This window comes from Anser brachyrhynchus (assembly GCF_964034855.1).
Source record: "Anser brachyrhynchus genome assembly, chromosome: 1".
NCBI lineage: Eukaryota > Metazoa > Chordata > Aves > Anseriformes > Anatidae > Anser > Anser brachyrhynchus.
The window spans coordinates 190,381,674-190,409,002 of record NC_137694.1 but is presented as its reverse complement, the minus strand read 5'-3'; the positions used below and the strand labels follow the sequence as shown (position 1 = coordinate 190,409,002).

The 27,329-nt window shown below is 45.0% G+C and overlaps 1 long non-coding RNA gene across 1 annotated transcript; it reads left to right on the top strand.

Moving 5' to 3' along the window:
• Positions 1-7,634: 7,634 nt before the first annotated feature.
• Positions 7,635-12,535, top strand: LOC308188309. The gene is made up of 3 exons (XR_013945382.1): positions 7,635-8,556; positions 9,110-9,255; positions 12,396-12,535. It is a non-coding gene; the product is annotated as an uncharacterized lncRNA (long non-coding RNA).
• The last annotated feature ends 14,794 nt before the right edge of the window (positions 12,536-27,329 follow it).

Below are 27,329 nucleotides of genomic sequence, written 5' to 3'. Positions count from 1 at the left end.
TTTAAGGGTGGATTTGAGAAAAGGCTGGTGCTTCTGGAGTGAGCAGGTGCAATTTTGTGGGTGGGTTTGTCTGCATTTACCTTTAAACAGGTATCAGCACAGGACTGATTTCTCCTTAAAAGGCTATATAAAAAGTCAGATTTGAAGTTTTACGTAGTTTTCTGACACATAGCAAATGGAGCCTGACTTCTGGAGTCCCTTTGGTGTTTAAATAGGGATACAAATACACAAGGTAGCCCGAGTCTCACATGCCTGTCTCATGTCAATGATCTTGGCGTAGAAGAGCCCATCGGGAATTAAGGGCTACCGGTAGGAGGCAGAGGCCGGTGCTAATTCAGGCTTGTACTTTGAAGATAAAATATGCAGCTGGTTGTTGAGGTGCCTGCTAATTTTAGCTCTGGTTCTGAATAATGAAATAGCATTATTAGTCTGATGCAAAACTGTCCATATTTCTTATGCAAAATTGCTGTCTCAGTAGTGAAGCAGCCTACTTTGATTTGCCTAGATACTAAGGAACAGTGGACAATAAATATGCATGCAATTAGACTAATTTGAGTGAATAAAGAGAGGTATTGCCTGATATATCTAAAATTCCAAGAATTCATGCATAAGATGCAATGAATTGTTTTCCCCATCTTTTGATTGTTTCAGGGATTTCTGAGCAAGCTTGCTTAGAAGATGTTATAGTCCATTTGCTTTTGTTAATGAGATGTTCAGATAAAAAGCTGATAAAATATAAGCAAGATCTGAAGCAGAACTGAGTCATTTTAACCTGGCAATGAGCTGTCTTGCTGCCTGCATCATCCTCTTGCACGGTAAGGGGAAAACACCGGAGGAAACTAGCACCTCCATGTGTCCACCTCCATGCAGACACAGCAGAGGAGATGTAAGTGTGGTCATTTCTGCTCTCTGCCACCTGGACCCACACTGTGCTGCACAGACAAGTGCTTCCAAGCTGCCTTCCACCTTTCTGCAAAGGAAACCAATAATTATGAAAGCTTCTTAGGAAAGCAGCTCACATGCAGGTAACACCATGCTCTATCTTTCACCGTTTGTGCCCTCCCTGGTCTTCACCATCCTTCTAACTCAGTCACAAGGCTTTCCCTGGGCATCCATCCTAAATCCCTGAGGCTGTGCCTATGCAGCCAGCTGGGAGAGACCTCAGCATTGCATGCCAGGAGGCATGGTATGAGGTTGTGGAGGTGTTTCAGAGTGCAAAGCTTGATGGGGCCCTGTTAAATTTCTGCTGGCAGGAACCTAACATCATCCTCTTCATGCTGCCCTTTGGGGACAACTTGTGGGATTGAGCTATTCCCAGAGAAATGCCTCAGCTTGGAGGGAGCTGGTTGGGGCCAACCAAGGTAGACTTGTCAGCTGGAGTGCATGGTCAGAGGTGCTCCGTAGAGGTCTACTCCATGACCATCCTTCAGGCCCTAAATAGACAAACCTGATCATTCCAGCAAAGACCAAGGTCTTGCTGTACAGCTTGCCATTGATTTGAAGAGTGTGGCTCTTTTTTTTTTTGTCAGACTGACCAAACCCATCTCCTGGGATCTTTAGGTCCTGACTGTCTTGTCAGCACTCCTGCAGACCTTCTCCAGTTTCTCAGTGACTTGGTTGAAGTGGGGGTGCCAACATGGGACAATACTCCTGGGGCAGCCTCACTGACATGAGATAGAGTGGGAATAACAACTACCATCTGTCTGCCAGCCACACTGGTACTCATGCAGACCCTGTATATGGTTTGCCTCTCTCTCATTAAAAGCCCACTGAAGTCTCCTATTAAATCCCAGGTCGTTTCCATCAGGGCTGTTATGCAGCCTGTAGGATGCCGTCTCACACCAGAGCATAGGGTTGCTCTGCCCCCATTGCAGAACTTTTCCCTGCTCCTGTTGAACTCCATTGGTCAACTTTCTGTTGATCCAGACCCCAAGTTTCTCAAAGTCCCTCTGGTCAGAAGCTCTACCAGCTATGCCAAATGGAGATGGAAGTTGTCTCTTCTAATCTATTATCTGCAAATGGGCTGAAAGTGTCCTCTCTGTCATCGGCTTGGTGACTGATGAAAATATAGAACAATATCTGCTCCTGTATCATTCTCTGGGGTCCTCTGTTCATCACTGGCTGCCAGATGGCCCATCACAACATTGATTACTGTTCTTTGACCTAATGATCCAGCTAATTTTCAGTCCATCTAACAGTTTATTCATCCAACCCATATTTGTTCAGTTTTTGCAAAGTGGGAGACTTTCCAGTTGTCAGAGCTGTCCCTGTGACTTTCTGGTGATGGACTGCAGCCATACAGTCACATCAGCACCCTCTGGTGAATCCCATCTGGTCACCTGGATTTGAATACTTACAGCTTCTCTAGGTAGACCCTCATTTGTTGCTCCTCCCAGTGTTTGTCCCTCTCCTTCACAAGTCATTGTGCACATGTGAAGGTCTAGCAGTAGGCTTTGCCAATGAAAACTTATGCAAAAAAGGCATTGAATAATTTAGTCTTTTGCTTATCCTCTGTCAGTGTGTTGAGTCATCCTTTCATTAGTAGACCCACAGTTTCTCCAAATTGCCTCTTTCTGCTAACGCATTTAGAACATCCCTTCATGTTTCTCTTTGTCCCCAGCCAGGGTTAGCTCCAGCTGGGCTTTGGCCTTCTGATTTCATCCCAGGATGAATAAACAATGCTTGCATGCTCCTTTTTGTTGCTTTCTCATGCTTCCACTTGCTGTAAACTCTCGTTTTGCATTTCAGTTCACTGAGAAGATACTTGCTTAGTATCAACAAGCACACTCCCGGTCTTTCTGCACAAGTGGATGGTTTACTCCTGAGCTCTCATTTTCACACACACCTTGCCCCATGCCATGGTTGTTATTTGCTGACCTCCCATGCCTTTGGCTGGGCTTAGCTGCCAGCCTAGATCCTACCTCATTTTTGAGAGCCACAGGCTTAGATCTGAGGAGCCTTCCTGCCCTCGGGCATTTCCCCAGCTCAGCTTCTCCCTGTGGGACTTGTCTTCTCTCCTTCACATGTCAGCTGTAGAGAAGACAAGGAGCAATGGATTTAAGCTGCAGCACAGGGGTTTAGGCTGAAATTGAAAATACTTCATAAGAGTCTGGACAGTTAACAACGGAAAAGGAGCCCAGGAAGACCATAAAACCTCGCCCTTCCGAATTTTAAGAATTATCTAGAGATATATACCAAAATAATAATAATAAAAAAAAAGGCAGCAAGGGTAGCTGTTCTGGGGCCGGTGACAAGGAAAGTTGGACAAGTTTCTGAGCCCTGCTCAAGCCTGTTTTTTTATGACTTCTGTGTGCTGCCTACATTGTTCATCTGTGAGTCTCTGCTCTTTTCAGCTCCTTTTTCCATGGCCATATCCTCAGGAGTCCTCCCCAACTCTCCCATTTTCCAGCACCCTTCCCCAGACTGTGGGGACAGCTGCTCTGGGGTGAACCACCCTGATGCACAGAGCTGCCCTTGGGCCTCCTTGTACCTTCTCTTGCTGCCACCCCACACGGGCAGGAGCTGCCCCCACGTGCACTTCCATCCTTCTCTTCCCGGAAAGCAGCAGCACTCAGCGGCTCTTCACTTCAGTCGGTGCTTCTCCGGGAAAAACAGTGACATTTAATCAGATTTACAAGAGCAGCCCAGGTCTGAAGTGCTCATAGAGAACTATAAACAAGCTGGCATGAACACAGCGTTGCTGTCTTTTCTGAGCCCTCCTGCAGTTTAGGTTTAGCAGCTGAGGATCTAGACGCTCTCTGCCACCTTGAGTCACACACGTGGCAATAGCATCTGTCCTAGTTAATTCAGGGCAGATGTGATAAAAGCGAAATGAACCCTCTATATCTCTTATCAAGACCAATGTATTTGTTGGTGAGCTTCTGCAACCTGCAGCTTCACAGCTCTTCTAAAGTAGTTTATAAAAGTATTAACCTATGGGTGTTCCTTTTTCGGTTTTATTTCCCAGTGAATACTCTGAATTTGCTACAAAACTGCATGCAAGGTGGGATTTCATTTTGGGATGGTATTCTGCATGCTACGAATGGTGAGGGAAAGGAAGATGATGTTTCTTTTATAGGTTGAGTACTCTATATATAACAGCATGCACTCAAGCAGGGAAGTTAGGGACCTGCTACACAACTGCTGTAACAGCGTACAGCACTTAAACAGCATTTAAAACTGGTAAACTTCAGGACATACAGAAACATGTGGAAAGACTGCCTGAAGTGAAAAGAAACATGGAAGACTTACGTTTTTTCCTTTCTGTTCCTGACCGTTAACTCTGTACAATCTATCTACCAGCAGGTAGACTGAGAGAAGATTTATTGCTGACAGACAGGAGCTCACAGTGTTTCTCCTGCCTAAATAATAAAAATAGATTTGTGTAGCTATTGCTGCCAGCCCTCGAGAAAATGTGGCTTTCCTCAACACAAACCCTTCAAAAAGGCAAGCCAGACATCTTTTCTTATTAATTTTTTTTCTAAATTATTTCTAAATGTTATACATTTTTGTGTTCACAAAGTCCTATGGCATGACTTTTACTTAAAAACCTTGGCTGCTAGAGATGAATCTCTGCTGCCATTCACAGAACATTTCTAGCCTTCAAGCTTGAAAAGAAAAGTGATGGGCTATGATCTAATGTGACCTCAAGGTCCAGAGAAAGAAAAGGCACCCTTGAGCTCCAAATCATATTTTTCAAATCATATGATTTTTAAATTATTCTGCTGATGCGAAGACAGAACTCAAAAGGAGTGAGAATGGCTCATGGTGATTTCTCCTTTCTGCAGCTTTTCTGTATTTGAAGGAAATGGGGAAAGTGTAGGAAGCAGAAGTCTTTGGCTCACAAAACCCTGGGAGCTGAGGCTCCTGAGAGGACCCTCCTGGGAGCTCCAAGCAGAGGCTGGAGGCAGAATGCCCTGGCATATTTGGGGGGGGAGAAGGAACTGCATGGAAGACAGCACTGGGTGGGACTGAAGTATGTCCAGTTTATGTTGTATTGTATTAGGAGGTCTTTCCGTTAAAAAATAGACTTTTTTTTTTTTTTAAAGTGATTCTATGGAAGCAAAACAAAACAAACAAACAAACAAACAAACAAACAAACAAAAACAACTGCTGTACAAAGTAAGAATCCTGGTCAGCCATCCTGCACCTTTGCTCTCAAGGAAGAGGACTCCAGTTAAAAATCACAAAATCATCAGCTGTCCTGAGCTGGAAGGGACCCACAAGGATCATCAATTCCAGCTCCTGGCTCCACACAGGACCACCCAAAAACCAAACGATGTGTCTGACAGTGTTGTCCAAATGTTCCTTGAACTCCAGCAGGCTCGGTGCCGTGACCACTGCTCTGGGGAGCCTGTCCCAGTGCCCGGCCACCCTGTGGGTGCAGAACCTTTCCCTAACCCCCAGCCTGACCCTCCCCTGTCCCAGCTCCATGCTGTTCCCTCGGGTCCTGTCGCTGTCCCCAGAGAGCAGAGCTCAGCGCCTGCCCCTCCGCTCCCCTCGTGAGGGAGCTGCAGGCCGCCATGAGGCCTCCCCTCAGCCTGCTCTGCTCTGGGCTGAGCAAACCAAGGGACCTCAGCCACTCCTCACATGTCCTTCCTTTCCAGACCCTTCACAATCTTTGCAGCCCTCCTTTGGACACTCTGATAGTTTTATGTCCTTCATATATTGTGGCGCCCAGAACTGTACACAGTGCTTGAGGTGAGGCCGCACCAGCGCATGCTCCTTGTTTTGCAACTGTTGGTGACCAGGAGCAGGAGGTGGACATGGCAGCTGGAAGGGCAGTGGGGCAGGCAAAGGTTGGTCCTCGCAGTCTCCCTACCAAGAAATCCCAGCAGAGGACATGAAGTAATTTCTGCTGCGCTTAGGGAAAGGAACGGCTGGTTACTGTTCATCATGCAGCTTGTTTTCCTGTTGGACTTTTCCTCCTCCAGGATTACTGAGATGCTTGATTTATCCCTTATGCTCACAGGAAATGTTGCTCACTGGGGATTTGGACAGCTTTGTTCAATCTTCCTAGGGTTGTTCATGGAAGCTTGAGCAAGCTGTTACTAGCAACATCTATAATTTGAACCAGGCCCTTGTCACTATCAATCAAAACCTGGCAGAGGATTGTGCTCAGCCAGAACAGGCAGCCGAGGAAGGAAACCTGCAGGAAGCAGAAACCTTGTGGCCATGAGCCTTAGCTTGGTGGCATGTGGGCATTACTCCTGTCTCCTAAAACCAGCTCAATGAGCACCACAGTGATCAATGACATGGGAACAACATGGGAGGCTGTTACGCTGTGGCCAGCGGGGTCCATCCCCATCACAAATTTGTAATATTCAGTAAAGCCTTTCTGAGCCTTATTTGCCTGTGCCAGGCTAACACCCAGCACAGAAGTCACAAAGCACATGGGGAATCAGGCTGAGCTCATACGAGCACAGGAGGCTCAGGGGTGACCTTATCGCACTCTACAGTTACCTTAAAGGAGGCTGTAGCGAGGTGGGGTTGGTCTGTTCTCCCACGTGCCTGGTGACAGGACGAGGGGGAATGGGCTAAAGTTGCGCCAGGGGAGGTTTAGGTTGGATATTAGGAAGAACTTCTTTACTGAAAGGGTTATTAAGCATTGGAATGGGCTGCCCAGGGAGGTGGTGGAGTCACCATCCCTGGAGGTCTTTAAAAGACGTTTAGATGTAGCCCTTAGTGATATGGTTTAGTGGAGGACTTGTTAGTGTTAGGTCAGAGGTTGGGCTAGGTGATCTTGGAGGTCTCTTCCAACCTAGATGATTCTGTGATTCTGTGAAAAATGCAAGCTGTTTTTTTTTTTTCTCTTTTCCAGCATATAAGGAATAAATATTCTCATCTTGTAAGCATTATGCTGGCAGTGCATAACTATACCGTATTTCTTTGTGTGTAATATTGTTCTGTTAAATGTCTATGTATGCACAAGGATTTCTCTTGAGCTCCCCACCAAGTAGAGGCACTGGCTCCAGGCCTGCCAAGAACTGACTCCTGGTCCCTGTGGTGGGGCGCAGGACATCACCCTCTCCTCCTGTCCTTCCCCAGTGAGCTACTGGGGTGGTGGTTTTGTTGCTTGCTGTGGAGCCTGATGTTTTTTCTATCTGGAGCTGCTGGGTCAGCAGGTAATTGGGATTGTCTCTGCTGCAGCAGCCCACACGTGTGATGGATGACCAAGCCACATGGGAAGGCTATGCTTCTGTCCTGAGGTCACCCCTTTCTCACCCTTCCTGAGGGAAAGTGTCTGGAGGGGCAGCGTCCAGCAGCCTTCTGGAAGGGAGAAATGATTACACCGTCCTCCACATGATCACACCTGCTGGGGACACTGAGGTTTGGGAATTGCCAGCTGCACTTGGACCTTCTTGCTCTGGTCCCACACACCTCCTTTGAAGTGCTGGCTGATGTTTATTTTTTCTTCAGAAGCATCAGGCAGACTTAAACACAGTTTCTCCAACTCATGTGTGCTTGACCCCCTCCTCCAGAGCCTTCTCTGATAAACACAGCTGCTTCTTGGTTTTGGCAGGGCCTTTTCTTTGCATGTCCTGGAGCCCAGACTTTCCTCTTTCTGTTAGTAGCACCTGGTTTGCTTTGCTTCGCCCTCCAGAAACTTCTGCTGGTCAGATGAGGAGGGAATGTGAGTAACTTGCTTGTTTAAATTCCAGCTTCCCGTGGATTACTTTGTAGGCACCACTCAAGTTGCAGCTGGATTGTGGTGGCTTTTAAGTGCTACAAGATTTTGGCAGCACGGCTGCTGATGCTCAGCTGCGCAACTGAGATGGTGAAGCTGAGAGAGAGAGTGGGATAAGTTGGGAAATGATGCCGTGGGCTGTTTCACCATCGCTTCCCTGCAGAGGCAAACAGCACTTAACCTCCCACCTCATTTCTTCACTCATCTGCCCACTGCAGAAACCCTGCAAGGTCATCACAGGTGATGAGTGGTTCCGTGAAAAACTTCTTCAGTTCTGGAGCTCCTCTCTGCTGTCTTCTGCTGACTCAGTTGCTGCCAAGAGCAAATGCTGATGATGGCACCAGCGACCACAGCCATGGGGGTGTACCAGTTCCTGGCATTATCCACCCCCAGTACTGCATCCTTACACATGCGTTGGGGAAGATGCTTGACACAAACATTTTCCACTTAAAGCAATAAAACAGACTCTTGATGACATTATTTGTCAAGCAGCTGCAGATAAACAGAACTTTTTCTTTTTTCCCTCCAGAAACAGTGCTACACTTGATTTTCCTCCCAGCAGACCCAAGTGTACCCCACGCCAGCACTGCGTTCAGTGCCCTGGGAGCCAAGGGTGCTGGGGCATGGAGGGTGTGATCAGTGCCATCACAGATGTCCTGGGAAATAATGTATATAATAACACAGCTGGTGTGGTGATACACCTACATTTGGCTTCTTTCCTCCCTCCTTGTAAGAAGTGCAGGTAACTGGAAGAACTGGATTGTCCAACCTGCCCCAGTCTGATGTTGTTTCCAAGAAAAACCTCCCAAACCTCCAAACAACCCATGGGAAGAATAATTAAAGGAGTGGATCAAGGAGCCCTGGGGAAGGTACTGTTCACAGCTTTTACTTTCTATCTGTTGATCTGCTGATGTTCCTAAGTGGATGCTTTTCCTTTCCAACATCCAGTCAACTCCAAGGTTTGAGTTGCTTAAATCAGACCCTTCCAAAATGGTAGGGAACTACTTCGGTTGCTTAGCTGAGCAGCTGGCCCCTGGGCTGCAGTGCTGAGACATTCTGGGTGCAATGCCTTTAATCCTGGAGGCCATGATATGCTTCGCAGAGATGCGCTCTGATGGTATTTCATCATTTCCCAAAATTGCTCTCTGTAATAAGACCAGAATTATATCTCAGAGCATGAAATCTTACCACTTCTTAAGGCTGCTTGAGAAGTAAGGCATCATTTTATCAAGCTGTGCTATCTGACCTTTAGAAAGCACAGAAGGTTGCACAGGAGACAAAAGCCACTGTGAAGACCTATGTTCCAAAATGAAGGTTTTATTACAAATATATTTTTGTCTTCTGCAAAGATTTATTTTTCTATAGACATAGATAAATTTCAGTTTGTGCTTAATGTGCTTTCTCATTTTTTATTATTTTCAGATTACTCCCACATGCACTTGGAAAGGTGTGCTGTGTCGTCTTGCAGTCAGGGGCTGACTGCATCATGAACACCTCTGTTGTATTCACAGCCATGCGTAGAAGTGAACAGAAAAGCCAGTTTGGCACAAAGAGAGTGACGGAGCATGGTACTTAGATTTTTTTTATTTATACATTTGTGTGTGTGCATGTGTGAAAACAGCCTTTATGTTTCTGGAACAGCAAAGTCTTTACAATTCTTTTATGAGAACGCAAGTACAAACACCACTGATTATGGTTATGAATGAGACCAAGAATAACCTTCAAGTATAAACCTGTTTTCATGCTATTGCTCTTTTCACAAAAGTTTGCTGAGTAGGGCACTCTCTGTGGCAACCTGAGGGAGAGAAGGATTACTTAATCCACACCAAGATGACAGAAAATGCTTTAAATGCTTAGCTTGGTGGTTTTTTGATGTTGTTGTTATTTTGGTTTGGTTTGATTTTTTTGAGAACAACTGAATTTTCATTGATTTTTCTGGGGATCAAAGTTGAACATACATAACTGAAAAGAATAGCCCCAGGGAGAGTAGAAGAAAGAAATACATGACACTTTACATCGATTTAGCCATTATATTGTACTGAACAAATGGAATATAGCAAGAAGAGCCATTACACAGTTGTTCCCGAAGGTGGCCTTGATATTTACAAGTACTCACACACAATTACGGCTTTAAGTACAGTAGTTCTGCCCTTCCCTGTTCATCTTTTAAGCCATAAAATTACAGACTGCTTCTTAGTCATCCAAAGTATGCCACAGAGGTGGGCAAAGCATCCTACAGTCCTTTTAATAACTATAAGGATGGAATAAAAAAAAAAAACAAAAAAAACGAAACAGGCACAAAGAAGAAGAAGGAAGAGATGTTCATCCTAGTCTTACTGGCTGCTGGCAGCTCAGCTGTCCAAAAATTCTCCAACTCCTGGTTCCCCGGGAGCACACTCAAGGTACTGTCTGAGGCTCTAAAGGTGAAATCAGGGTTTGAACTGGGTTTGTCATCTTCAGTCACATTTTGGGCAGTGGAGCATGACTAAATCAGCTAGCTGCTGAAAAAATTTCCCTTGAACAGAAGAAAATGTTGTACGAGGCTTATGTAAGCTCCATCCAGAGATTTTAGAGAAGGAGTTGCCACCAAATGATTCTCATCTTGCTTTTCCTTCCCAATGGAGAAAGAACAAACTCAGGTAGCCTTTAGCTTAATAAAAATGTATTCCTGGGTCAGGGATGGGAAACAGTGTACATGTCTCCTTACAGAGCACTGTGTTTGCTTTCAGCCCAGGAAACATGCTAAGTCCTATTTAGCACTGAATCACTGGTTCTCAAACTTTATGCTCAGAACCACACTTCTGTTTGCACTTCTTGACTTATTTGTGAGCTTTCAACCCTGTCCTGTTTCCAGGATCGTGCGTGAATGTGTGGTCATGAACCCCCTTCTCATTTTCCAAGTCTAAGGATACAATGGCCTGAGGATAGACCAGCTGTCCATGCACTGAATACCCCAAATCAGCCCTTGCACAGGAATCTCCCTGTAGTACACCTGCACCGCACACTTGTACCCTCTCTTTCCTTGGCACTGTCTCAGTTAGCAAATCAGGAGCTCCTATGAAGCACCTTTGCTATCGAACAGTTTCTGCTTTGCTCTAGGGGCGCAGCGGGGTGAGTGTCAGTGCCCTGAGTGCCACCTCCTCGTGCCCCACGTCTGTGCTCAGGGCGAGCTGGGTGCAGCCTGCTGTGAGAGGAGCGCTGAGAAGCACCCCTGGGTCCTCCTCGTCTTTGCTGAAGGGCTGCCTTTAGGCTCAGGCACTTGGCCATGACCCCACTGAGCCCTTGCTCTGGCTGCCCCCTGGCAGAAGATAAGGCAAGGATCTTTTGACCTACGTGGTCAAAATCTATAAAACAAGAGTCATCCTACAATTTGTCCCCATAATGGTCCCGTTCAATTAATCATGTTGAAACCTGTGGCATCTTAGCTTATGTAACTGCCTGAAGATACAGCTGTAGGGCTGCACGCTGCCGAGCTGCTGCTCCTCTACAGCAGCCACGGAGTCCTGTTTTTGTTGGACCACCGTGCAATGAAGGCTTCATTCGCTCTGCAGTGCCGTTGTTCCCTCCCAAGTGACTCTTGTGTTTCCTTTCCCTTACTGCACTGCAGTGAGGCATTTGTTATGGGGAGCTAAAATAGAACTAATTCATTGTTTGCTAACAACTGCAGAGTTTGTGAGGCAGCTGCACGCTCACTCTACAAAATAAAGAATTCCCATCAAGTGTGGACCTGGCTCGGCCATCTCTGGAGCCGGTAGGACTCTGCTTTGATGTGAATTAAGCCTCAGATGCTGATATCAACAAAGGCAAAACAAAAAAGCAAACAAACAAAAAAGCAGACCAGCTTTCAAAAGAATAGAATACACATAAACACAGTTGTTTCAGAGCTGGGTATTAGGCACTCTGGTCAGTGGGGCTGGTCTTGGTGAAGCTCCTTTTCTGCTTGCATTCTAATTTGTCCACGTGAATCACTGGCAGTGTTTGCAGCCATGGGCTGTGTTGAAATGATTCTTTTAATTAGCACACGCTTGCTAGAAGCCAGTTTCTGCTGCAGAAGAGCTATAACGTGGCTTATGAACAAGCACTTGTACCCGATGTTTTTATGAAACTGTGGTAAAGCTGTCACCACAACTGTGCTGAAAGGAGTATTGGGTAGGCAGTGACAAAGCCTGCCCAGGTTCCCGGTCTAATTCTGCCACTTGAAGTGCATGGCATAACTTTAAAGGCAAACAATAGTTTGGGGGTTGGTTCCCAATCCTTGTAGTGCCAGCAGCTGTAATATTCTTTTCACCAATCTATCAGTTCCTCTTGGTTTGGATGGATGGCCACTGCCTTGGGCACTGATCTGAGTTTACAGGCGTGCTTTCCAGGCTCCTGGATGTCCCTAGATTCCAGACGAATGACATTTTTAGGTAAACGATGGATCTGGTACTTCCCTGACATTGGAGGGAGATTGTACCAGTGCTGGTATATAAAGGGCTAACAGGAGATTGTAGCAATCTTGTCTGCAATTGTTTTGAGTGATCTTGTAATGCTGACCAACCTTGGGGAGTGACATCTAGATTTCCATGAAGCTTTCCGTTGTCTCATCAGACAATTCTGCTAGCAAAGTAAAACCGCTGATTGTTTTAGATGACTTGGCTGGGTTCATTAACAGCCTGTGGTTTTTGGAGGGGCCTCTAATTTTTAAGGAATGTTCTGTGTTTGACAGCCTCTTCTCCTGGGCTGCATCCTCCAGCCACTGCTACTAGACCTGCATCGATTCACACGCAGCACCTAAGGAGGTGACCCAGTGACTCCTGGACGAGGAACCTGGCAAGATTTTGCTCTCAGCTCCCTGGTGCCTCTCTGCCCACGTGATTCTTTTGCTGTAGCTAAGAGTAATTTGCAATAAATATCTGCTCAGGTATAAAACAATCACCTACCTCATAAAAGGTTTCCAGTTAAATTGCCCATGTTTGTGTGGGAGTGTTTTCTTTTCTGCTGGCAAAGAGTCCTTATAAGGAGTAATAACACTGAAGAATCTGTTAAAGAAAAATGTTTATCGAAGCTTTACTATTTCACAGGTTTTACTGTAGAATCATTTACGCAAAGCTGTGAGTCACAAGCTGAAGTTCAGTGTCTGAAATTGCTGGCAGAGTGAATGAATTTTGTGCATGACAAAGAGATCGGTAATCTGCATGCATTACAGTCAATTCATAATTGCTTTAAAATCACATGGCAAATGATTATAATTAGGACAGGAGCTGTTAAAATCAAGAACAAAAGGAGGCCAGAACCTGAAGCTATTTACTGCTGTATTTCTTATCTTTGAAGGTTTACGAAAGACATCCCAACTCCTAAGCGGAAAACACAATAAGAAATCACCAGTGACCCTTCCAAACACTTTGGCGTCAGTAAATTTGGCAGGAATGTCTCCAAAGTACGACATTTACTCGTGGTACATGTCACAGGGACCTGGGCACAAAGGCCTGAAATAGACAGGTCGTGACGGCAATAATGCCACTGTTCTGCCTGGATGGCTGAGCCTACCTAGCAAATTGAAATGACCTCTGCCTATGGCTGCTCTGTCTCCTCTGCGTCCAGGGCACTCGGTATCTGACAGTACAGACCTTCCTCTAAGGGGTTTTCTCTCCAGGAGCAAGGAGGAGCGTTGTCTGCGTGTGATGGAACATCTTCATGGGTGAAAGGCGCCTCGGGGAACTACGTGTCGCTCCTGAAAGAGGTGGCCATCCATCAGCTGAGCGACTGGAATGAACGGAGCAGGACGGAAATCTTGAGATATTGTGGTGATGGAGCAACCCCTCTCACAGCCTGGTGGCGCAGACAGCGATCAAGCTTGGAAGCCATCAGAGCAAAGACAAGTTTTTAAGGGAGCTTTCGCTGCAAGCTGTGGCTGTTCCCTGTGGGTACTCGTGCTTTATTTATGCACGAAGGGCAGGGTGGCAGGCAGTGTCCACGTGAGCTCCCCCACAGGGGTACGGACCTTGCTGAAGATCACCCTGGGCAGGAGAAGGATGCTGGCTGCAGATTGTGTAGGCATAACTGAATCAACGAGGTGAACTCACCCAGTTTACGGCAGCTGGTACAGATCATTATTTAACTGAATCAGAGCAGAGCAAATGCTTCCTACCCCATAAATCCAGATGAGCCTGATAAAAACCTTCTTGATTTTGTTATCAAGACATTACATTTCATTTTCATTTGAGGATTTTTTTTTTTTTAATTTTATTGAGGATCTTTTTTTTTTTTCAAGGTCAGCTCTTGTGCCCAGCCTGTTCTCTCACCTTTTTAGCTATCCCTAACAGTGTTGTGCACTTTGTAACGGACGTGATTTGGTGATGTCAGCCAGGGATCAAGGACATGAGCTAAACCCTACCCAGGATTGCCCACCCTGCATTGGTCCACACAGGAGAAGACCCATCGCTCTGCATCTGGGGGATGGAAGGACTCAGGCTTCCTGACTTTGGTTCTGCTCTTAACCACAACTTCTGACACAGGGGAAAAAAATAAAAGAAAAAAAAAGAAAAAAAAAAGCCCAAGAGAGGACTACTATTTTCTTTTCGCATGTGAGGCAGAAGTCACATCAACCATCAGTTGCTGCTGCCAGGAAAACAAGAGTGTCCCAGCTGGCAGGCTGCTGAAGTCCCTCAGACAAAGGATTTTTCTCTCTTCCAGTGACCCCTGGATGATGCAGCAATGCCTCTTACCTGCTAGCTGGCAGCTCACATGAGAGTTGCTTTAGGTCCCCTCTAATTTATGCTGAAATGAGATTAATCCAGGGAAGGACCCTTGCCTCTCTTGCTGAGACTCTGACAAGGAGGGTTTTCTCCAGGTGGCATATTCTGGATCACACCAACTTTTAGCTCTCTGCAAGCCAAGGAAGGCAGTGCTCCTGCCAGATTTCTCCTTCCTTCTGCCATGCACTCTGTAAAGAGGAGAACGGGAATTACTAATTTGTGCCTACATGAGGCAGAGGCCCTTTTCCTAGAATTAAGAATACTCAGATGTTTTGGAGAAGAGTTTAATAACCTTCCTGAATAGCAGAAGGAAAAATACATCAGGGCTCAGAGGCATCACAGAATCACAGAATATCCTGAGTTGGAAGGGACCCATAAGGACTGTGGAGTCCAACTCCTGGCTCCACACAGGACCACACAAAAACCAAACTATGTGTCTGAGAGCACTGTCCAAACACTTCTTGAACTCCAGCAGGCTTGGACCACTGCCCTGGGGAGCCTGTCCCAGCGCGCGACCACCCTCTGGGTGCAGAACCTTTCCTGAATATCCAACCTGAACCTCCCCTGTTGCAGCTTCATGTAGTTATTTAATACAAACAATCAAGCATGCTGTCACACTTTTTAGCCCAAGTTTAGCTTCCCTGTCAGCCACACAAGAATAGAGAAAAGAAACTCCAGTAGAATCAGTGCATTTTCATTAGTAACAAATCCAGACAACACGGGATACAGCCTGATGCTCTTTCAAGACGTATGTGCAAGTTTCTGCAGCTGTTTCCAGGATATGAAGTGTTTGGAGTGATGCCCAGAGGTTAAGGTACCTACACTCTGGCACGGCTCAGCAGCAGTGAGGGCATGCAGTGTGCGCCGTTTGGCAGATGCAGCCGGTTTGGTGACTATGGAGACAACGCTAGTAAGGAAGAAAGGTATGTGCTGTCAGTCACCAGCATAAAACCAGATGTCACTGTCTTATATATGAGGCTAGCTGGCTGATCAAGTGACAAATCCTATTCATCTGCAGGAATAAGGGAGTTTGGCATACAGCTGTTTCTTTTGACATTGCAAGGAAGAAGTCTGAAGTGTCTCAGTTAAGTGGCTAAGTGCAGGATAACGCCAAAGAAACTGTGGAATCGAAATCAAAACTGCTAAGTACAAAGGTACTTTAGATTCCAGGTGCTCTGAATTTGTGCGTTTGCAATAATTAAGATGATCCTTAAGGGGCTCTGATAATGTTCGGTTATTTCTCCAGCTAAATATAAAACAATCTGGATATCGGTTTACCCTCTGCACACATACCAAGTACATAACACATTGCGTGTGGTGGGCACAGATGTGAGCAGCTATGAAGATCTGTGGACTCTGGAGGCTGTTTAAAGTCACACATCCTAAAGACTCGCCACCTGGGTGGTTATTCATTGCTGGGATCATGTGGTTATCATTTAAGGCCACAAAAGGGTGGTTGGCAAGGCTTTTCCCGATTGTGGCCTTATTAAAGTCCTTAAGCGTGTTTCTCAAGCCTCTCTTTCAAGCCAGACTTTATAGCTCTGGTGTTTCCTTGTTTCTTCTCTTCTTTTCCCCAGGTCTGCAGGGGGATTAGTCTCCAATGAGGTGTGCTAGTTCTGCGAGAGGGAAATGGTAGTCTAGGGCAGCTTTAACCCAAGACTCGTAATCTTTTATGGGCTCTGTCTATGTTGTTGAAAAAAAAAAAAACAAAAATCAGGAAAAGGTTATATTGTGGTATTTCTAACAGGTGTTAAAGGCAGGTACTCATGAAGTCTAGCCATGTTTCCCGCATGTACTTGGAGCCACTGGACCTTTGTCTCCTTCTGGAAAAGTAATAGTATAAATACATGGGATGGGAGATCTATATCCCACATGACAGCAGCTTACTGAAAGTTCAGTGGAGGTTCTTATGACACTAGCTTCATCCTTCAAGTCAGTTAGGTGTGGCTTAAGCAAACTGGAGTGAGGTACATGCTTATCCAGGGGGACATTAAGGCTGTGATGGGTTGAAGAATGGGGAAGCAAGGAAGAAGCAATAAGTGCTGTGGAGCACTCTTCAGGAACACTTTTCAGCAGCTGAACCTGTAAGACCGAGTCTGATTTTATTTCCTGACTACCTTGCAAGAGGGGAAAAGATGGCTAAAAAAATGAAAGCCCAAAAGAAGCTAGGTTGAAACAGGTCTAACACTGTCCACCGGAAACCACTGGATATCAGAGTGCAGTTAGACTCTTATTGCCAGAGAGGAGGCGAGACATCAAACTTCACAGAGATATTTGACAAGGATCACCTCTCACAGATAGGTTATCCTGCATATATTACTAGTGCTTCTTCATACTTGGCATGGCAAAGAAGATTCTCCAAGGATATCAATTATTATCCACCTAATGGGACAGACTATTACCAGGAAATTCCTGTCCAGAGCAACACAGTTGAGGAGGAAGATAGAGCCCAGTTGTTTATTCAATGGGCACATCATTATTAAAAACACGCTGCTGAAATAGCCGTGGTGCTTTATGCAACAACAAGCATTTTTCGTTGGACTTATGTAGATTTACCATCAACTTCTCTGTCTCCTGCCAGCAAGCTTTACAGCCTCACATACCAACACAGTTCATGTTCAGGGTAGATCTATTGAATTTCTCCCAGCTAGAGGCTACCCAGTCTCATTTGGTTCAGTCTTAGGTTTTCCTCAGGTGGTAAAGGCGCAGATTTCTGCATTTTTGAAGGATGTTTAAACAATTTTCAGGAAATCGATACAGATCTGGACGTGCTCTAGCTTCATCTAAATATCCCTTAAGAAATAGGCAGCAGATGTTTTAAGACTGAAAATCCCAGCATTTCACAAACAGTCTCAAGTTCTGTTTATTTAAAGAATGGACTTAGTAAGTCCATTGTGAACATCATCACAAATAAAGTAAACTGGATGCATTTGTTATGACACTTTTAGTTGGAACTCTTCCAGATTTTGTTTTCTTTGGAGTCCACTGTAAGCTGAAGACCCAGAAGTTGACCTTCATCATTCATTAATCATCACAAAACACTTCCTTGAGGGAAAAAAAATATGTAAGGTATGTACAGTGCTGTGGGGGTGGCTTGCTTCAGACGAAATTTGAGAGCTTGGGCTCTGAGCCAGAGGACGGTTTTTCTTAAAGAAATTGTCCTTACAGTCCCCGTGTGCATGGCTGGTCCATCCAGCCCTACTGTGTACAGTCATCCCTCCTCCACCCTGCCTGCTTCTCCCAGCCTGATGCCTCCTGCTCACTCTTCAAAGGTCAGCAGCTCAAATGAAGTGTATGGGGCAGTGTCCTGACTTGTGACTCCTGCTGTGGCTTGGCTCTACCTCTCTCACCTCCACCATACGCTGCTTCCAGCACAGCCCATCTCCTCCTGGGCATCCTTTTTTGTCTCCTGCTACATCTGTGCAAGTAAACAGGCCAGGGACAGGACATGAGTTTTGACCATTGGCCTGCAGCTGTCCTGATGAGATGCAGCATCAGCACACTCCCTGCATGGTTTTGGATTTTGGCAGCAACCCATCTATGCAGCATATGCCTAGGTACAGTTCAGGGACAGCGTAGACCATGGACCAAGGACCAAGGACAGCGTAGACCAAGGACTGTTCCCAGTAGACCCAATGGATGTATAGACCCAACAGATGACAGATCGATTCCTTAGTTGTAGGTGAAGTTAGTGTAAGCTGTGCTGTGCCACTTGCCCTCAAAGGCTAGTGGAGATGCCCTGGACATGTTCTGTTCACACATAAATTGCAGTCAATTCAGTCCGTCCTTCTTCTTTGCTCCCCTCACACTCGATTGCTCTCAAGACAACCAGACATAACCTGTTCTGTACAGAAGGGGCAAAGGAAGCAATCAAGCCCCCTAGAGTTCAAACACACTGCTACTGTTTTTCCCTCGTGCCACAAATGTCATGTGTTCATGTTGTGCTGCCTGAAAGAGCTGCCAACATCTGTCTGCCTTACCAGTGCTGCACCACCAGAAACGGAGAGTCCTAGCTCTTTGTTGCAGGCCACGTTTTGTCAGAAAACATGGCCTAAGCCATAAATCTGAAGAACTAACATCGCACTCCTTCAGTCCACACTTGGACATCTAAAGAGAGCAGGTCAGTGTTTATGGGCACACAGTACCTCAGATCTCCCTGATTTTGTCAGAGTTTAGTTGAAAGGAACCTGAATGCGATTAGCATGGTACAGCTCCACAGCTCATCAGTTATCTTGGGTAACTCCTTGTTTCCCCAAATACGTCTCTTTTCGGCCCAGTTTGCTAAGGAAATGAGGTTTCTACGGGACCGTGGCTCAGGTAGGCAGGCATGCATGCAGGCCTTCCTCATTATTGCTGCGCTATTGAATTGTGATTGATGTGAGCCAATGTGTCCCAGAGCGTGGTTTTTACAAGCTTCGTGACAATAAATGTCTAAGTATAGAAGAAAAAGAGACCCTGTGAATGTCTCTGTGGGCTAAACAGGAGAGGACTAATGTCTGCATAGACACCGAGGAAGCTGTGTGGGGGAAAGACGTGAGGGCTTTCTCAGCCACTGGAAAAATCTTTAGAGACTGCACAAAATATTCCAGCGACGCTGCAGAACCCCCTTGTGAGACCAGCCCCATACTCCCCAGCTTCCTACTAGCTGCTGGGAGCTCTTCACCGACATTCCTACCCTAAGCCACGTTTTGTCAGAGCAATCTCACTGCCAAAGCTCTCTGCATCCCCCCAGTTTTCCAATCGCTCTTTTTAATCTGGATAGAGGATAATAAAAATGTTGCTTGGCTTGGAAGAACGTGCACCCATTCTGGGAAACCACATAAACCCCAGATGTCTGTAGGATGGAGAAGCACAGATACGAGAACACACCTAGAGACATGGGAAGTGACAGTGGGCAGCAAATCAGACAAATGTCTGCAAGGAAACACACTTGGAACTCCACTCACACACATGCATTATGGAAAAAATGGTGGAAAAAAAAACTTTTTAAATGGTTTCAATGCAGAGTAGGCAGAACACTCTGGTCCCCCTCCAGCACTGCAGCTGAGCAAGGTTTTATTTTAAGGGCATGTGTAATCTGACTAAAGCAAATTGGATTACTCATGTGCTTAGAGTTAAGCACAGGCTGAAAATTGCTTCTCTGGCTGTGGGCCGGGGTGCTCACCAGGCGGATTGCCCTCGGTGCCTTCACGGCTTCTGCTTGGCTGCTGTGGGGTCCGACACCACTGTCTTGGTGGGATGACGGAGTCCAGAGTAAAGAAACAAAGCTGGGAGAAAAACAGAGGGACTGACTTATCAGGGAAAATCATGGGATAAATAGGGTTTTTCGAAGATATAGCGCAGTGTGTGGGCAAAAGTGAAAACAGTCTGTAGATATCTGAGGAGAGTAAACACCATTGATAGAGAAATATTGCTTAGGCAAACACACTGGCAACATAATTAGGGTAAATGAGAGGAAATTAAGAAAAGGAAAATTCAAATTAAGCTCTGGGAGCATATTATTGATGAGGGAGTTTATACTGTGAAACTGCTGTCTGCAGTTTTGCTAACTTTTGCACTTCCGCTTCTCGTAAACTCATCAGTCTGGAATTGAACAAATTAACATTAATTCTGGGGCTTTAGCTTCTGTTCTAATTTTAATCCAAATGTCCTTGCATGGTCCAATGTATTTCAGTTACACATCAGGCCACTTGCTGCCGTCCCTGCAAGAAGGCAGATAATGAGCCGAATTCTGCTCTGAATAACGCCAGCATCCATCTTCACTGCCTTCACTGGTCTGGGGCAAAGGATGCGAGAGCAATGGGCACCAGAGACCATTTCAGGTTGTTCAGGTTTAGGTGATGTAAACCATTTTGGATGTCTCCATGTGGTTTTTGTGTTGTTTTTTTTTTTCAAATCTTCCACTGTCAAAGAGCTTGTTATATCTTCACATAATCACTTCTACCATCTAAAAATACTTGACATTTTACAAAATTATTCAAACAGCTCTTTCGCGGGGTGAAGCAAACCACACACTGGGACGTTAATATGAGCAGTCTGCCGAAATCTTGTACGTCGTCACAGGAGAGCCGGATCCTGGCCCCAGTGCCGCTGTCTGGGGTGAAGGCAGACCCTCCATTGCTCCATGGGCGTTGTGTTTCTGGTAGCTTTGCCTTCACAGAGGACATGTTGCTGGCTTCAGCCCCTGGATCCAAAACCATGGGACAAGTTCAGTCCCAATGGGAGAACTCCAAAAGCATGATGGTGTCTAGAAAAGCTGGTGATGAAGCCGTCATCCCTTGGCAGCATTGCCTCTTGGACATGTCCTGGTTCTGCTCCCATTGCTGTCTTCTCCTTCTGTTTCTCCCCAGAAGCAGCCCATGCTGGGGGACCGCGGGGAGCACCGTCAGCTCCCATTTGCCCAGAAAACTCCCGTGTATCTCTTGGGGATGTCACAACAGAGTCGAGTGGCAGGGACCACCACAAGGACACGGTGCCAGGAGTGGGCACAGAGCAGCGGGGTGACCCCAGTGCTCAGCAGGCACTCCTCCTCTCTTTGGCATTAAAAGCACCAGGCGTTTTTTTATAGCTTGATTCATTGCTGCAAGTTTTCCCTGCTATTTGCCTCCTCGGGGTTGCTAGAAGAAGCTGCCATGAGAGCAAGGTCGGAGGCTTTGTTTTTCTTCCATGGCAATCCTTCCCTTGGCAAAAGCGCCTCCCATCTACACAAGCAGCTGGCGGCTGAGCAAATAATTTCGGGGGAGCTCAGTTTCCGAGGAAGCATCGCATGTGCCCCTTACTGTAACACTCCATAAACACTGGTGTCTCCGCGAGATCGGACGGCAGTTATCGCCGCGTTTCCCGATAAACACAGATGGTGTTTGTGTTTAAATATGCCAAATGTGGTAATGAGAGCAAACTTTAAAAGGATTTATTTTTATGTTGTTTCCATTCTGGCCTCTGATAATTAAGGCTGCTGTGACCTGCCTTTTGGAGGAGGAAAATATATTTATGTGCAGTGCTATTCAGATTTCTAAAATAACTCAGGGAGGTTTTTCTTTCATTCTTCCCTTTTTTTTTTTTTTTTTTTTTTTTAAGGACACTAAGCTCCTGTTTCCCAGGAGGTTTTATTGCCTTGTATCGAAAACTGTAGACCAAGGTTTACAGACATAACATAGCCTCTGGTTTATGGATGTTTATGGATGCTTCTAAAGCAACTTTTTTTTTCTTTTTTCTTCTTCGTCTTTCTCTTTTCTCTTTTCTCTTTTCTCTTTTCTCTTTTCTCTTTTCTCTTTTCTCTTTTCTCTTTTCTCTTTTCTCTTTTCTCTTTTCTCTTTTCTCTTTTCTCTTTTCTCTTTTTTCTCTTTTCTCTTTTCTCTTTTCTCTTTTCTCTTTTCTCTTTTCTCTTTTCTCTTTTCTTTTCTCTTTTCTCTTTTTTCTCTTTTCTCCTTTCTCTTTTCTCTTTTCTATTATTTTTTTCTTTTCTTTCTTCTTTTCTTTTTCCTCTTCTCTTTTTTTTCTTTTTTCTTCATTCTTTTTTTTTCTTTTTCTCTCTTTTCTTTTTTATTTTTTTTTCTTTTTCAAAAAATGAAGCTAATGTAAGAGTTGGAAAAGCTTTACTCTATTCTTTGTGGGTTTTTAAGCCAACGCTCATACAGTTGCACTGAACCCCATAGAGCGCTGTGCTCGGCCATGCATCTGGAGCATGTGTCTTCCCTCATCTTCTCTGAAGGCAAGCATATTGGGAAATGCTGTTTTCAGCTAAACACTGACACAGGCAAGTATGCACACAAGTGTTTACGCTGAGCTGCGAGGCAGAGAGCACCCATATTTATTTTCTGCCTTTAGGCCAACTGATGGGAAATCTTTCAGAGCCAGTGCAGCCTTGTGCCACAAGCACGTCGTGCTGCTGCTGGGTGCTTGGGCTGGAAGAAACGGGCTGTGACATTTCAGTGGGGACAGCACAGCAAAGGTGCTAATATGGCACATCCAGCTGTGACAGACAGCTTCTGGAGTGCCTCTCTGCCAAGGCCCAGCACCAGCCGTGCTCCCTGTGGATTCTCAGGATTTAGATTTTGATCCTTGTTACCCCACTCTTTTATTACACTAAAGGTCACAGACTGCCAGGCACCTCCTCTGTTATCAAATATAACCTGCGGTAGCTCTTAAATGTTTGTTCCGAAATGTCACACTTCTCTCTGACATTACCTCATTGGTGCAGTGCTACTGCAGGGACAGCAAACTAAGGAGAATAAAATAATAATAATAAAAAAGTACAATTTCTTTATATTATTTTAAAATTTTGAAATCTTCTTGGGGTGGCTACATCATGCAAACAGCTTTCGAACTGCTTAAACTTTGGAGTATACCAGCTTCTTTGAGGAAAGTGAAAGTCTCACTGCGTATTTTGTGTCTTTGAGACAAAAATGGAATGTAAAATCTTTATTGTCCCTTCCTATGGCTTGCAGATATAGTCAGGAAGATGGTAGGATGTTTATCTTCTACAATTGGTACCATCATGGACAACAAGAGCTGTGTTAATGGTCTGTAAGGAGCCTGTAAGACAGCAGCTATGTTAGAGACAGCTCTATCAATTTTCTTCTCTACTTCAGCTTGACATCTATAGCTGAATTTATAGGCTTGCACGGGAGGCCTGATATCCTGCACTGCCAAGAATCTTCAGCTTCCACCTTTGACAACAAGTGTGATTACGTCCTTGCCTGACCAAGGAACAGGGGCTGAGCCCAGGGAGCAGGAAATATCAGCTTCTGTGGCTACCTCAGCAGCACAGCATCAATCAGCGGGGCACCCAAATGCAAATCTCAGGGCAGGAGCTGCTGAACGCACCCATGTCATTTTCAGCACTACACATGACCCTATGGGATGCTATTGTCTACAGAGTCTGTTTTCTTTAAAATCTGACACAGCTGTGGATTTTAAAAGACTTATTCTCTTCAGATAGATGTAAATATTGCTGTTGAAATGATGATTGAATCACCTGAAAGAAGCTGGAGTAGATATGGTGGACTTACATGCATTGAATGAATAACCTGTGAAGAAAGCTTGTATATTGGTTAATTTTTGCATGAGTGAAAACCAATGACAAAGGCCTGGCAAACCATTCATTTACTGGGGAAAGCTAAAAATCAAGACCAAGTTGGCTGGCCAACAACAAATCAGTTGTTCAAGTAGTAGGTAAATACTCAAGAAACTTAGGCTTCTAGTCCATGTAGTGCAGATTTCCTCACGACCTTTAGGGACTGACCTCGCACTGGGTTTTTATCAACTAACTTTAGCTGCTCAGTCATCTCTGGAGGGAGAAAGACACTTCAGAGCTCCTGACCTCCAGGAATACTGCCACAAAGGGTGAGATTTTCTCTGCATCCTGGCAAAGCCTGGAGTTTGCTACTGGGGCTTGGTGGTGGACCATGTTAGTCACAGGTTGTCATGGGCTGTATTTTAGTTTCCACAAGCCCAGCTCCTTCCCAAGGCTGTACTCCAGCCGTGAGCATCTCAGTGGCCTCTGGCTCACCCCAACAAGTCAATGTCGTTCTGGTGCCAGGGAACCCAAAACTGGACCCGGTATTTAGATGTGGTCTAACCTTTCCCTCGATCCACTGCAATGCTTGTGTTATTTCAGCACATACAAGCAAAGCTTGAGGAACGGTGTGTGAGCCCAGCTTGTATGGAGTGATCAATTACAGGGTGTTACCTGCCTCGAAGACCTGGCCCAATTTCCACCCCCCGGCAACAGCAGCCCTACAGCTCCATCCCAAGCTTCTCAAAAAAAAATGCAGTGGAATTTTAGTATTTAAGTAAAAGCAGGACTTGATCCTCCCATCTCAAAGATGGGAAGTATCTCAACAACAATTTAGTGGGACGTGAGCTCAATACCTGCTCCGCAGAAAGACTGCGTTCCACCTTGTCAGGAGGGTCCCAACATTTTTCTTTGAGAAAAATGCCTTCCTTTGCCTGTGATGAAAATGCAGAACGCAGAACAAGTGATTTCTGAAAAGAAACATTGGATTGTGCTTTGATTTTATAATGACAAAGTAACAAAAATAGTCATGGCCAAACATTAATCCAAAAGAAATGAAGCATGAAGGATTAAGACATAGAGATAATTACATTTTCCACTTCACTTGGTTTTAAACAGTTGTTGTGAACTAGAGGAAACAACAGGAGTGCTCATCTTTTTATAAAAGCAAAATTTTTGAGGGAACGCCAACTGCCCCACAGCATCCTGATCTGGATCCTTAAAGAAGTTACAAAGTGCAGTGCAGAAACATGAAAAAAAATAATAAGAGCAGTTAGAAGAGTTTTTAATTAAAATCGTTCTACAATCGGAGAAAGGAGGTCTGGTCGGGTGCTAGCCAGCCTTGAAGAAGAAGACCTCGGAAGGCACAGAGGACCAACCGAGTTTAAATAACCCTGCTCATCTTGCAGTCAGCTCCATCTCCCCTGTCCCGTCCTGCTCTCGTTTCTCCTGCCTGCTGGCTCCACCTTGCGGTATTTGAGCTAGTAGTTATCCCAAAGCAGGCAGGACCAAAGGCAAATGCCCTATTCCAATATGATGTTGCTGCCTCGCTCAGCAGAGTACAATGACTTTCTTCCTCTGCAGAAAAAAAAAAAAAAAAAAGCTTAAAAGGATTGGACAAGGCAAAAGCAGAGCAAAATATTCTGTCTTTCAGATCATGATTATTAGGAACTATCAATCCAAATGACTTTTCTTAATCTCTTTCCTACCCAAACCAGTCACACTGCATTTTTAATCCAAATTCCTGGTAATATCAAGGCTGGGCAGATTTCCAGGATTTTCACTTAACCGGTCTTTTACAGAATACCACAGACATTTATACAGCTGTAAATTCCAAAGGACTTTAAAAGTGATAATTTTAAAGAACCACTAAATTGTCTCTGGGCAGGAAGATGTCAGCTGGGTGTAGGTGAGCAGACCATCTAATGGGAGAACAGAATTTTACCAAAGGACATATAAGCTAAACCTTACTGTAAAAAAAATAGCACAGGATCTTAAAATGCAAGACTTTTCCTTATAGGATCTTATTCAAAAGAGTGCCTCAAAATAATCTGCATTAAAGTTCAGCAAGTCTAGTGTCTGAGATCAGACATTAAAGCCACTAAACGCTCTTTTCCGCATGGTTGACAGTCTGAAAAAAATCATTTTCCGCATGATTGCCATTCCTGTATATCCTGCAGGAGTTTATTTTACATTTCACAAGATGAGGCATAACATTACTCATCTGTATCACATGTAAAATACACTGTGCTTGCTTATGGTGTTCTGATTTATAGCACTGACTGCTAACTCTGGGGGAGTAGTGATTAACAGATGAACTAATGCTCTGCTTTGGAGCATAGGGAAGCTTTCCTGGAGGTCATATGGAAGCACCCTGTAGATATTTAGGTTAGAAAAGAATGTAACAGAATTTATAAAGTCAAATCAATTGGGTTTAGCAGCAGCAATAGAGACCCCCTAAATGTGCAGAAGATCTAATGAAGGAGGGCTGAGTAGAAGGTACTAAGGAGTAAGGGAAACCAGAGAAATTATGGGCCCATTAGGTTGCACCTGCTAGCATGCAAAATCTCAGATGAAATTATGAAGAGCTAAATAATGAAAGCCAAGAAAGTGGATATAAAACAGAAAACAGAAAAAAAAAAAAAGTAGATCTGCAAATAACATGGTCATGCCAGATTAACTTGATTAATTTGCCATCATTTTATAGGGGAAAAGTGATATCTAATCTCTGTGGACATCTGAAAAGCATCTCGTGGGACAGTGTATGAGAAATTTTCAGGCAACTCATTGAAAAAGGGCTCCAACATGATGCGTGTGTGTAAGGTGAGTTCAGGGACAGATGCAGGTAACTTGCACTTTTCCACAAGGACTGATTTCAGACAGGATTTCCTTGGTGTCCAAGGCAGGTAACACCTCCTACCTGCTTGGGATGGTACCTGCAGATGCACGCTCGTTGTAAGTGAAGGACTGGTGGCCTTGGAGACTGGAACAGCAGCAGCGAGATGGTGCTGAGCTGTATCGAATGGGAAGACACACTCTTGGGAAGAGGCAATAAGAAATTTAGAGAAATTGAGTGCTCATCTTTAGGGAATGGCCAACACAGAAAAAGACATGGTATCGCAGAGTCCATCTACACCCATGATTAGGGCTGATCTTGAGGCTGCCTTTGCCCAGATTGAGCCAGCTTTCCCACCAACAGCTCGCTTTTTAATCCGTATCACAGGTGGGTACATGAATCTTGCTGGTATTCCAGTAGGACTCCTCCTGCCCTAGTCCTGTGCTTTAGGAACCGACTGTATCTGTGGAGAGATACAGGAAGAGAGGACGAGCTGGATCAATGCTTACGGCACTGCAAATATTGCAGTGGCTGTGAGTGGTGTTATTCTGTGCGAATGCCAAGGCGCTGCTTCTACAACATCTACGGCAGCCTTACCTTGCCTAAGCACTCACAAATTGTAGGGCAGGTGCCAAAATAATAAAAGGCTTTAAAATCACAACATTTGAAAGAATGAATGTTGTTTGCTTTCTATTCACCTTGGAATATGAGCCTTTAAGTACTGTATTTATTTACTTTTGTTTGTTGCATGGGTTAAGAGCTTGTAATCAAGCAGAGCAGGCTTCACAGTCTCCTGCAAGAGACTTTGCTGCAGCACTGCTCCAGCTGCAGCCGTCTGGCAGCTCTGTGCCCACATCCGTGCACTCAGCAGGCTGCATCCAGCCAGGACAATTCATTGAAGATGGATCTGTTAACTACAGGACGATGTTATTGGATGGCAGCAGAAGCCGCCAGCCTGAATCTACTTGCTTTTTGAAAGGACACGGGTATTTCTATTTTGTTTATTGCTTCTTAGATTAATTATTTTAATGGCTTTTTTTTTTTTAATTTAAG